Source organism: Myotis davidii, unplaced genomic scaffold (genome assembly GCF_000327345.1).
Source record: "Myotis davidii unplaced genomic scaffold, ASM32734v1 scaffold89, whole genome shotgun sequence".
NCBI lineage: Eukaryota > Metazoa > Chordata > Mammalia > Chiroptera > Vespertilionidae > Myotis > Myotis davidii.
The window spans coordinates 5072667-5085198 of NW_006300372.1; positions in this window are offsets into that span (position 1 = coordinate 5072667).

Consider the following 12532-nt stretch of genomic DNA (forward strand, 5'->3'; position numbering starts at 1 on the left):
GTTGTGGGGGAAGAGATCAACCAAAGGACTTGTATGCATGCATATAAGCGTAACCAAAAGACACAGACAGTAGAGGGGTAGGGCATGTGCTGGGGGGTTCGGGGGGAGCGGCCAGGGAGAGATCAATGGGGAAAAAAGGAAATATATGTAACACTTTCAACAATAATTTAAATTAAATTAATTAATTAAATAAATAAAAACCATAAAAAAAGAGTGTTGCGCCTGTACAGGGCATGGAAGCTTCTTACCCTTTCCCCATACCTTGCCCTGTGCATCTCTTCCACCTTCCTGTTCCTGAGTTATGTCCCTTTTATAATAAACCAGTGATCTAGTGAATAAATGTATTTCCTGAGTCTTTTAGCTGCTCTAGCTATTAATCAAACCAAGGAGGGGTCATGGGGACTCTGATCTATAGCCAGTCAGTCAGAAGCGCAGGAAACAACCAGGGCTGGAGGCTGACATCTGAGGTGGGTATCAGGGGAGCGGGCTCTTGCAGAAGTGAAGCCTTAACATGTGGGGGCTGAAGCTGTCTCTGGGGAGGTAGTGTCAGAATCCAGCTGAGTTGTTAGAACACTCAGCTGGTGTCTAGACCAGTGATGGCGAACCTTGTGAGCTCGGCGTGTCAGCATTTTGAAAAACCCTAACTTAACTCTGGTGCCATGTCACATATAGAAATTTTTTTATATTTACAACCATAGTAAAACAAAGATGTATATTTTTGATAGGTTCACCATCACTGGTCTTCTAGACCATGGCTTGGGGTGTGGGGCAAACCCCCTCCCCACATTAAAATTGGTACCAGTGTTATCAGTGGAAGTGGAGTTCTTGGGATGCTGCGAGGAAAAGAATTTCCTGTGGCCCCATCGGGAGGATGGGGTTTCGTGGAAAGCTTTATTGCCATGTGAAATTAATGGGGTCCCTCCCCCCCCCAAGGTCCCATCTTCATGTCTTGCCCTGGAAGAAGTCCAACCATGTCTTCAGCAGGGCCAGATACCATCACGCCAGAGACTCTACTTCTATGGCCAAGCAATGTGGGTGGTTAGTGTTCTGTTTCTTTTCTGTTTATTTGGGGTGGCGGGGGAGAGGGGGTCCCTCTATTTATAAAATATTATCCATCTTAATATTTGTTGTTGCTGTTGTTGTTAAAGTTCCCAGGATGTTTCAGACCCTCAGTGAATTATGACTAACATGAGGTCTGATTATTCACACGTGGGGGGAAGAGCAGGCTCATGTAACCTACACAGGGCTGCCCCCTAGGGGCCAGAAGAACAAGCCCCTTCCTGCAGGGAGTGGAGTCTCTGAGGTTTTAAAATGCTGGTGAGAGTTCCCTTCAGGCTTGGTTGGTATCCCAGCAAACTTTAGTAATGGCATTCTATTGGGCTCTTTTATGCCAACTCGTGGTTTTTCTGTGCATTCGTTTTGTTGTTGTTTTCTTAAAATCTCTTAGCTGGCTAGATTCAGTTATTGCCAAAAGACTAACTTTAAGAAATTAATAGGTGTCTCTCTTTTCTTCCTATATTTTATTGATTTTTTGCAGAGAGAAAGGGAGAGGGATAGAGAGTTAGAAACATCGACAAGACAGAAACATCGATCAGCTGCCTCCTGCACACATCCTACTGGGGATGTGCCCGCAACCAAGGTACATGCCCTTGACCGAAATCGAACCTGGGACCCTTGAGTCGGCAGGCCAACACTCTATCCACTGAGCCAAACCGGTTAGGGCAATAGGTGTTTCTTAACGAAAGCTAATAAAGAAGAAAATGACAAAATTGCCCATAATCCCAGCACTAGAGAGAACATTTCCATTAAAACCCTTCATCTTTAGTCTCTGTGTGGATATACATGCCTATTTACATAAAATTTATTTTAAAATGGAATTATTCTAAACAAACTGCTTTGTAGCTTACTTTGCAATGCCATATGGTATCTTAGCGACATAGAATTTTCAAATTTCGTGCAGAACTTTTCTATTTTCTATCCCGAGTAATGCTAGAAATGAATCCTCTCAGTTTGGAGTAGGTGGTATGATGGAATGAATGCCAGCCATTCAAGCTGAAATGTGCATATGAATCACCTGGGGATTGTGTTAAAATGCAGATTCTGATTCAGGAGGTCTTTATGCCAACGCATGTTTTTTTTTTTTTCGGTGCATTACTTTTCTTATCCCTTAGCTGCACTGCTGCAGTTCTAACATGATCCCTGGGATGTTGCCATCCGTGGCCTACACTTTGAGAAACACACAGTGTGGTGGAAAAAACCCCAATCTAGGAGTCAAAAACATGTCTCCAGATTTTGGCCAAGGACTTGGGGAAATTTTTAAACCTCCTAACTTTAGTTTACTTCTATAAAGAAGGGATCATAGCAATCTTAAAATGCTTAGCATAAAATATGGATTTATTGCTGGAGTCATGTTTTGTGTGTATAGTTACATGGGAGTGTAGTTGATTCGAAATCAGATCATTATAGAAAAGCTAGATGAGGAGAGAAGCAGAACTCTTATTTCATATCTTCTATTGCCCCTCTCACTTCACCAAAAGAATAAATTTGCTACCAATATAGAAAAGAATGTTTATTGAATGACTTTGGTGCTTAAAGAAGCCCTAGGCACTGGATTTAGAGAATGTTACACAAACAAGACAACAGGCCCCCAGGGCAGTCACTTCTGCTGAGCCCTGCACCACCCAGCCAAGAGTTTCTTACAGTTTTGGTTTCTTTAGAAATGGCATGTTACAATCAGGACCCTCCCGATCAGCATGAGTCAGGTAATCTGCCTGGTGGACCCTGGCCCCCCAAAGACAGGAACCTGCCATGACCAGCATGCGTTCTGTCTAGTATTAACGTCCCTGTTCTCACTCCCTTCTGGCTCCAAAAACCTTTCATTTTGTACTGCTCCTCAGCGATCCTTCTGTCTGCCAGATTGGATGCTGCCCTATTTGAATGCATTTTTGCTCATAAATTTTAATATGCCTCAGTTGATCTTTTAACAAGAGATAAATGGATGCATGTTGCCTTTTCAAAGTACTTAATGAAAAGGGACCTATGCCCTGGCCGGAGTGGCTCGGATGGTTGAGCATCCATCGTCACAGGCACCAAAAGGTTGTCAGTTAGATTCCCAGTCTGGGCATAGGCCTGGTTGCAGGCTGGATCCCCAGTAGGGAGCATGCAAGAGGCAGTCGATCAATGTATCTCTATCACATCATTGTTCCCCTCTCTCTCTCCCCTCCCTCTCTCCCAAATCAATAAAAACATATTTCAAACAATAAAAGGGACCTATAACTCAAAGGTGACCAGATCCCCTAGCACTGCCTCTGTTCGCCCATTACCAGCTTGAAGTCGATTCAATTCTTTTACAAATATACTAACCTCTCCAATAGATGTCCAAAGTTCACAAAACCCACCTTTTCCATTTCTGTTTTCTCCCTGTTTTCTGTCTAAGTGCCAGACATGTTCTTTCTCTCCCCCAAATCTCCTTTTCTATGGCCTCCCCATCTTGCAGGCTTCAATTTCTTTTCCCTCCCAGATCGCCCCCCTGGACCCTCCTCATTCCTTTCCTTAGGGTGTTCTTGGCCACTCTAGTTTGTATCTTCACATGCAGTTCTCTGCTCACAAGGGGCCCCTCCCCAGGAGTCTGGTGGGACCTTTTGTTTTTTTGTTTTTCTTGATATGATCATTATCACTTGAATTTTATGTTTGCATGGCTTCAGGAGCAGGGGAGTATAGAATGAGACTTTTGCATTTTTCTTTTCAGCTAAGGAACTTGCCAGCTACATCATCTTGGAACTCCTGATAGTACTTTTTTTTTTTTCCAATAGGCTTAATCACAGCTTGGCCTCCCTTACAAAGTTACAAGCAAAGGAGCATGATTGTCCTGGGAGAAAGTCTAACTGTACAACCAGGGGTCCGGCTGCCTGTCACTACTGCAGCCAACTAAGCAGAGACAGGGCTGAATCATATACGAGCGTTGATTCCAATAATGCCGGCAGCGTGGGAGAGCAGCGGGTCATCCACAAAAATCTGCTCTGCCTCTCCCCATAAGCCAGCTGCTTATATTGGGCAACCACCACAAGTTAAGCCATTAGCATTCTTTATATTGGCAAATACACTTTTGAGAGACATGTTTCTTATGTAAAAAAAAAAAAAAAATCCACTAACAGTTTCAGGTGTGTTTTCTAGCTTTTCTGTGATAAAGGTCAAAAGTAGGCAAACTCAGATTAATTAATATTTCAGTATACATTTATTTCAAAACACCTAGATACTTAATCATTTCTACTAGTTAAACCAGCAGGACTCCAAAGTTCTAAGTGACCAAGGACTTTACTATTTTTTTTTTCTTTTCTTTACAAAGTGGGAGTGGCCCCTGTAGGGCACTTCTGCAGCTCCGGCTCTTTGGGGAGAAAAGCTTGGGGGTTAGAAGGTTTATTTCCGGTAGTTGTCTTTCCGAGTAGAGCTTGCATATAAGGAGAGATCTTATCCTATTTCAAAACAGAAACAACCCCTCAAGTAAGTAGATGAGTGTCCCCAAAGCGGGGACTGGGACGTTAGCCTTAGACTCGGAGCCTTTGGAGAAAGCGGAGCCCAACAAAGCATGCCATGGCCACATCGGGGTGGTTTTTCTCTTCCTTTTTTCCTCTTAGCCAAGCAGAGCTGAATAGATGAGCTCTTGGCTAGCTCATCGTGTCTATTATGTTCTCAGCATTATTTAAACAAAAAATATTCCCTGGGGTCCAAGTCAGAGGGACAGCACAGGGGACGGCTCTTTACCAGTTGGCTGGAGGGTTCCTCCCATTTTACGGGTCTTTCGTGTTCCCTGAGGACCCTTCAGGTGCGGAAAGCTCACCAAGGAGTAGTCGGACCTGGCCTTGTCTGGGAAGGGACAGCCAGCCAGTCCCCGTTGCCCCTTTGCAGATGTCTTGACTCTGGGCTATTTTCTATTGCTACTCAAATAAATTTAATTAAAAGAAAGGTTGATGAAAACCACACCGTTGTGCACTGGGGGCCAAAAAAGAGTCACGTGCAGGTTTTTCACAAGGTCAAGTGTGATCAAGTCTGGAGGAGGGACATGGGGGAGGTGCTAGTGTTCACCCAGCAGAGAGGGATAGGTGCTGAAAGATGCTGGCTCTGCAGAGTGAGCCTCAGATTCCAGGAATTACCCAAGTGATGCTGGAAGATGTCCTAACCTGGCAAGATTTAAATTCTTCATCTGTAAATGGGGAGAATAATGATAGTATTTTCATCGCAGGGACCGTAGGGTTCAATGAAATACTGTGTGCATGGTGTTTATGGGCACATTTTGAGCTTTTATTAAACTCTTGCTCTTACAATGAGAGTTGGGGATAGATTTATGGAGGGAGGTGGTCGTGGGTCTTGGAAGGGAGAAAATTATAGAAAGCTTCAGGCCGGAGTCCAGGGTTTCATGGGTTTTGGAGACTAAAGGCACCTGAAATTTATCTTTTCACTCTAGGGTACAGTTAGTAAAAATTTTACAGAGCTGCAAGGTCTTAAGTAAGTTACTCTGGTTTAACACGTAGACATTCGGTTATAATTTCCCAAATCACATTCCCACAGAATAATAGGAATTTTTTTAAGCTGCCTCCCCAAATGCTGTAAAAAAGTGGGGAGGAGGTTCTTTGGTTAAATATATTTTAAAAGCTCATACTACTTGGAAATTCCTAATAAACATTAGGAGAAAGGCTCAAAGCAGGTCCACATGAAAATAACAATCCAGTGTTAACCAGACAAATGTGAATATGAAACATTGGTTGTTTCTACTGCTGCTGCAGTTTGGAGCGAGGAAGCAGAAGTGTGTACATTTGATTGACATCCTCAAGAACAGAGGCCCCCGGGACTTGCGCCGGGGGCTGGGCTTTCTGATTATTCCCAAGAATGGAGTTGGCTGAAAACTGGCTCACCCAGATGTGTGCTGTCAGCTCAAGTGTTTGCATCAGAGTGTTCAGTCCATCAAAAAAAACCGAACAGTTCTATGCAACAGTTATGGTGACACCAGGCCTTGCTCTAAAGGGCTGAAATTCTGAAGACTAAAACGTTGAATGTTTTCACAGGTAGAAACAGGCAACCTTATCTCAGTGGGAAATAGTTTATGAAGACATTGGGACCTCCCAGCAAAGTATGCCTGGCTTTTAATTAGCTGAGTTTCCAAGATGCTTTCATTATCAACTTGTTTCTAAAAACTTAAGAAGCTTTACTCACCCCAGTTCTTTCCTACTGTGATATACAGATTATGTGAAAGGACGGAACATGGGAAGGACTGAGAATGTAGATATTGGGGGAACAGGTGGGGCAAGAAAGGAAGAGAGAATGGGAAAACTATGATCTTTCAATTTGAGTCTATGTATGTGCAATATGTAGATTAATATTATGCTAGGCAAACAAGCCAGACAGAGAAAGACAAGTGTCACATGATCTCACTCATATGTGAAATCTAATGAACAAAATAAACTGATGAACGAAATAGTTCCAGAGACATAGAAGCATGGAACAGACTTTCAAATCTCAGAGGGAAGGAAGGGGGTGGGTGGATGGGAAGAGATTAACCAAAGAATTTATATGCATATATGAATAACCCATAAACACAGGCAATAGTGGTGAAGGCCTGGGGGTGGGGGTGGGAGTGGAGTGGAATGGAGTCAATGGGAAAACAAAAAAGGACATCTGTAATACTTTCAACAATAATGATACATTTATTTTTTTTAAAATATATTTTATTGATTTTTCACAGAGAGGAAGGGAGAGAGATAGAGAGTCAGAAACATCGATGAGAGAGAGACATCGATCAGCCGCCTCCTGCGCATCCCCCACCGGGGATGTGCCCGCAACCCAGGTACATGCCCTTGACCGGAATCGAACCTGGGACCCTTCAGTCCGCAGGCCGACGCTCTATCCACTGAGCCAAACCGGTTTTGGCAATAATGATACATTTAAAAATACATTGTTCTTATAGTAAATCAGCAGCCATATTTTAGATCTATCTAGATATATAGTTTGGGTTATAGGGGAGTGGAGAAGCCTGAAAGATCAGTTATGTAATTAACAGCTACATAAATAGCTTGAAATCGCCTATCTGAGCTTTTATGAATTATTTAGCATCTCATAGATTGCTGGCACTGAATCCTGAGAATTTCCTGATTCTGAGCTTTTTTTGAGTCTGAGCCACCCGATGTACGGTGTCTTTGGAAAATCTCTTTGCCTGATGCATTCCTTACTTTCTTCCTCTGGAAATTGAGAATAATAAATGTGTTTCTGGGTGTTTATGAAGTAATATACTGAAGTCATTCCCAAATACCTGTCCATATACTGGGGTTAGTTCCATAACAGAGCTTTCTCCAGCATATAGTAAAATTAAAAAATAATAATAGTATCAGCGTAATGAGTGCCAATCAAATTTTATAGTTTTTAAAATGCAGGTAAGCTCTTTCAACTCTTTTGGTGTGTGGGTTTTTTTAATCTCATTTATTTTATAAAATTTCTTTTTGAAGTTTCTCCCCCTCCTCCCCCTCCTTCCCCTCCATTTTACTGATAGTTCATGAAATCCCAAAGTCCCAGAAGTGAGGAGCTGGTGCGTCGAAACACTGGGCCCCACACAGATACGAGGCAGTGTTCCTATGAATTTTGTTTTCTGCATGAAGTTACTCTCTGTCTAGCAGTAAAGAGAGAACGCTTCAGATATAACTATTTTCGGACCAGAACCTCTCAAAAACAGTGTTCTCCAGAGAATAAAACAGTGTTTTTGAGTGATTACCTTAGAGATGTGATCGGTGCCCATGGGATCGAAGTGAGTTGCCCACAAGAGCATGGACCTCCCGGCTGCAGCCTCTCGCAGGGGACTCCCACAGATAGCAACAGCCAGCAGGACTGGGAGAGGCATGGGCTTCTTATCCAGGTCTCTGGCCTCATCACCATGCCCATGTTCCCCATGGCCTCTTCGTCACTGTTTGGCATTTTCTGTGCCTCTTGTCTCTTCTCTCCTCTCCTCATGTTAATTGCTACAGGTGTCATGCTGAGTAATTTAAATACTTTGTTATTGCATTTCTTTTTTTTAAATATATTTTTCTTGATTTCAGAGAGGAAGGGAAAGGGAGAGGTAGAAACATCAATGATGAGAGAGAATCATTGATCGGCTGCTTCCTGCATGTCCCCTCCTGGGGATCAAGCCCACAACCTGGCATGTGCCCTGACCGGGAATCGAACCACAACCTCCTGGTTCTTAGGTCGATGCTCAACCCCTGAGCCACACCAGCTGGGCAGATAGGTTACATTTTTAATTCTTCCTGAAATCTGCCTTAATATATTGAAAGCGGTAAACATGACTTTTAAATCTGTGAAGAGCCACTTGTCCTGTATCTTAAATGAGATCTAGACACTTTTTAGAGAGCTACCTTCTATATGACGAGAGGAAATATAATTACCCATGGCTCTGGGTAATTACAGGGGAGAGGAGAGTAGAAGAAAGAGGCAGAGAATACATCACAGTCCTCGAGGTCAACTTTTTCTTCTTTCCGGTTGTCCCTTTAATTAGTTCTTTGCCCTCCCTCTTTTCTCCAGAGAATATAACATAGCCTCACGTTGGTTAAAAATGCAGGATTTTTGCATCAGACAAACAGGGGCTGAAATCCCAGGTCCTTTGTTACTTCCTACCTATTTGATCTCATCAAACTCCAGTTTCTTCTTCTGTAAAATTGGGGTAACAATTATGTCTACCTCAGTGGATTGTTCTAAGTACTATGTAATACAAATAAGTGCTTAGCACAATGACATAATATATTAAAATACTATTATTATTACTTTCCCTAACCAATATACTAACTTACCTGTCCTGTATGCCATTCCATTCCTGTATTCCCTTGGGTCCTGCTCTGTCAGATGAGATTATCTGCTAATATGATTTTTAAAAAACACCCCACTAACTATTTAGTAGGTTTGAGATTTTTTCTTTTGGGGAAGTAAGAAAGATTTCAATTACTTTTATACTTTAATTTTGTGGGTGTATTACAAACTGTGTGTTTACATCACTTTCACTATTTGGGGGTTTTAAGGGTTATTAATATGTGATAGAAAGGGCAGAAGCCCAGGAGTCTATAAAACTCCTCGGCCTTTCCACTTGCTCCCTGTGACTGTGCGCAAGTGGCTTCCTCTCTGTAAGCCTTAATGTCACCGCTCGTCAAATCCCCAAAACACCAGCCAGGACTGCTGGCATTCAAAGGAGGTAAAAACTGTGCATAGCTTTTACAATTATAAAGTTTACTACATCTGCAAGATGATTGTATTATTTCATTGCAACGCACAGCAAATTGAACTCTATGACAAATATCAGATATCATGAAGATTGTACTATGTTGGGACAGCATGGGCAAAGTTTTAGCTAGGAAACAAAGCAGAGAGTCCAATATAGAAAGCAAAGTTTTCCCATCTAGGGTCTAAGATGTTTTGAAGGGTGAATGCTCAGTGTTTCTTGGCTTTCTTTTCTGAAACCTTAGGGGGCTGACTTGCTCAATACTTTCTTCCTTAGTGGTATGATCTTTGAGAACAGGAAATAGATTAACTTGACTTATAATTTCAAGGGCCTTAATTCTAGGGACAAAGAAATGGTTCAGAAATCCAATACTTCTGTGTGTGTGTGTGTGTGTGTGTGTGTGTGTGTGTGTGTTAACAGCAAACTTATTTGGAGTTCACTGATTCTTACAATTTAGCATCAGTGAGTTTTTTTTTTCTTAAAAACATTTTTTCGATTACAGTTTACATTCAATATTATTTTGTATTCATTTCTGGTGCACAACACAGCGGTTAGGCAATCATATCCTTTATAAAGTATTCCCATTATGATTTCCAGTACCCACCTGATATCATACAAAGTTATTACAATATTGTTAACTATAGTCCCTATGCTGTGCTTTAGATTCCCATGACTATTTTGTAATCACCAATCTGTACTTCTCAATTCTTTCACCTTTCTCACTCAGTCCCCCAAACCCCCATCAAGTTCTTTTGTTAAATTCAAGTATAATTAAATTATTGACATGTACTTAAAAATAGGATCTCTTATAGGACTCCATTTCTGTAAAAGTAGCCTCAACCTTTCCCCTTACCCTGTATGTTTACACAGAAAGATGTCTAGGATGATGTCCACCTAATGATTAACTAAGTCACTGGCTATTGGTAACTGAACTCAATCTCCAGTGTGTCTCCCCTCCCCTAGGACAGGGGTGGGGGTCGAACTGAAAGTTGTAAACCTACAATCACATGGTTGGTTTTCCTGGTGACAGGCCCCTACCCTTGCCAGGAGAGGGGTTCAAAAGTCACCTCCTTAATGTAACAAAACAAACACACCTTCATCACTCTCAACACTTAGGAAATTCCAAGGGTTTGGGAAGCTGTGAGCCAGAAACTATGGCTAAAGACCGAATAGCTTATAAATCACAACATGACACACAAGTCACTCACACAAGCCATCCTCATTCATACACAGGCACACATGGTAGCCATTCAATAAATATTTGTGGAAAATGAAGGAATAAAGTTGAATGAATAAACAAATAATGTTTAAGGTCTCATCCAGGTCTTAAAAAATGACTCTCACGGTGTACACAAATTAAAAATTAAAGAGTTAATGCTCAACTGAAAAGTTAGTAGTAATGTCTGAAACGGCAATTTTCAACTAGTAAGCTGCAAGAATTTTTAAAATATGCAATACCTGATTATTTAATCAAGGGCACTAACCTCTTTTCCTTTAGATTGTCAAATAAAAAAACAGCACTGTGGTGGTTGCCAGAGGGAGAGGGGCAGGGGAAGACAGGGGTCCTAATATGAGGTGACAGGAGATGTGACTTTGGGTGGTGGGCACATGGTCTTATATACAGATTTTGTAAATTAGTAATCCATACATGAAACCTATATGTTCATGTTTAGTAATGTTACCCCAATCAAGTTAAAAAAAATTTTTCTAAATGCCAATAGCCAACACAACAATAGCCGTCCAGTATGACTGAACAAAAGTATACCTCTTTTTTGTCATATGGGCAAATATAAATATTTTTGTGGTGTGTGCAGAATTTTAGTAATTAGTTTGTGCGCCATGAGATGAAACTGGTTGAAAATCGCTTGCTTGTGTTAAAGTCCTTGACCACAAAAGTTCCCGATAGCGACGCCATGTGGTGAAAATCTGGTACTGCAATAATCATGGCTCCGGCTTCCCAGCAGCGCCTGGTGTTTGCTGGGGGTTTGCCCTGCCACTTGTTTGCTGCTCCTCGGCCATCAATCAACCCTACCCTGAGCAGGAAGACTTTTTCTTGGTCCTCTACATAAATCACTGCTTATTCACTGAACAGCACAGTGCTCTGGCTGAATGCATTTTGCTTGGCTTTGTCAGAGTGCCAGGAGCCAGGAAGGACTGTGGAGGCAGGGGTATCTTGGGTAAGGTCTGTTCTTTCATACTCTATGTTCTTACACTTATATTAACTTCTGCACTATATCTTTTTGTACTAATAAAGGAATCAAAAACATACCAAATAATAAAAAAGTGATGTGTGAAGTCTACTTATTGAACCCTTACATACACATTAAAATTTTTGTACTAATTTTGCTACATATCTCGTTTACTTCATACAACAGCCCAACAAGAGGTCTGAGCTTTCAAACAGTTCACTTACTCACTCAATGACACGTACTTAGTGGCAGAGACAGGACTGGGACCCAGACTGCCTGTCTCTTATATACATGTTGCCTCTCATAACAGAGCAGAAAGAAAAACAGGTCAGAAAAAGAAAAGGCACACATAATTGGGTGCCTACTTTACTCCCATCCGTGATTAAAATAAAACTGAAGCCCCCAGTTGTTCTGAACTGGGCTTCCCCATACCATACCCTATGTCACTGGGGGATCCAGCACCGAGAAGCAGGGATCCGTTGTCAATTAGAACGAAAACATGCTCTTCGTGGTTAAGAATGGCAGACTCGTGGGAAAAAGCTTATCTAGCCAACATTTTGTACAAACAACAAGAAGTTATTGCTGTTTTCATTCTTGTACTCCTTGGGAGGTAAATGTTTTATAAGGGGAAAAAAATCCCTACTTTTCTCTAGAAATTCCTTTGAGAAACATAATATGTTTGGCAAAGATATTTAAAGCATAACACTTATTAAAAAATTCAAGTGCATTCACAGTCAGAGAAACTCTAGCCACAATAACATACCGTCCCCTGTCTGTTCCCTGAGGAGGACTTGCTTTGGAGGTAGACAATTAGGGAGTGAATTAATGAACTGCCTTGACCCCTTCTGTCTGGTGTCTGAGGGAGTCTGGAATATTTGTGTTAACTTAAAAAAAAAAACATTCAAACCTATAAAGAATTTTTGTGAGTTTATTTGAGCCTAAATGTCCACAACTGCCCAACAGATTGGGATAATGCTCCGGAGAATGGCAATTTTTCACCTTGTTTTATACATCACAATTAAAGGAGGAGACGCAAGTGGGTTACAAGAAATCATTGGTGATAGATTAGGGAGGGGGGAGAAAGCAAAGGGGGGGG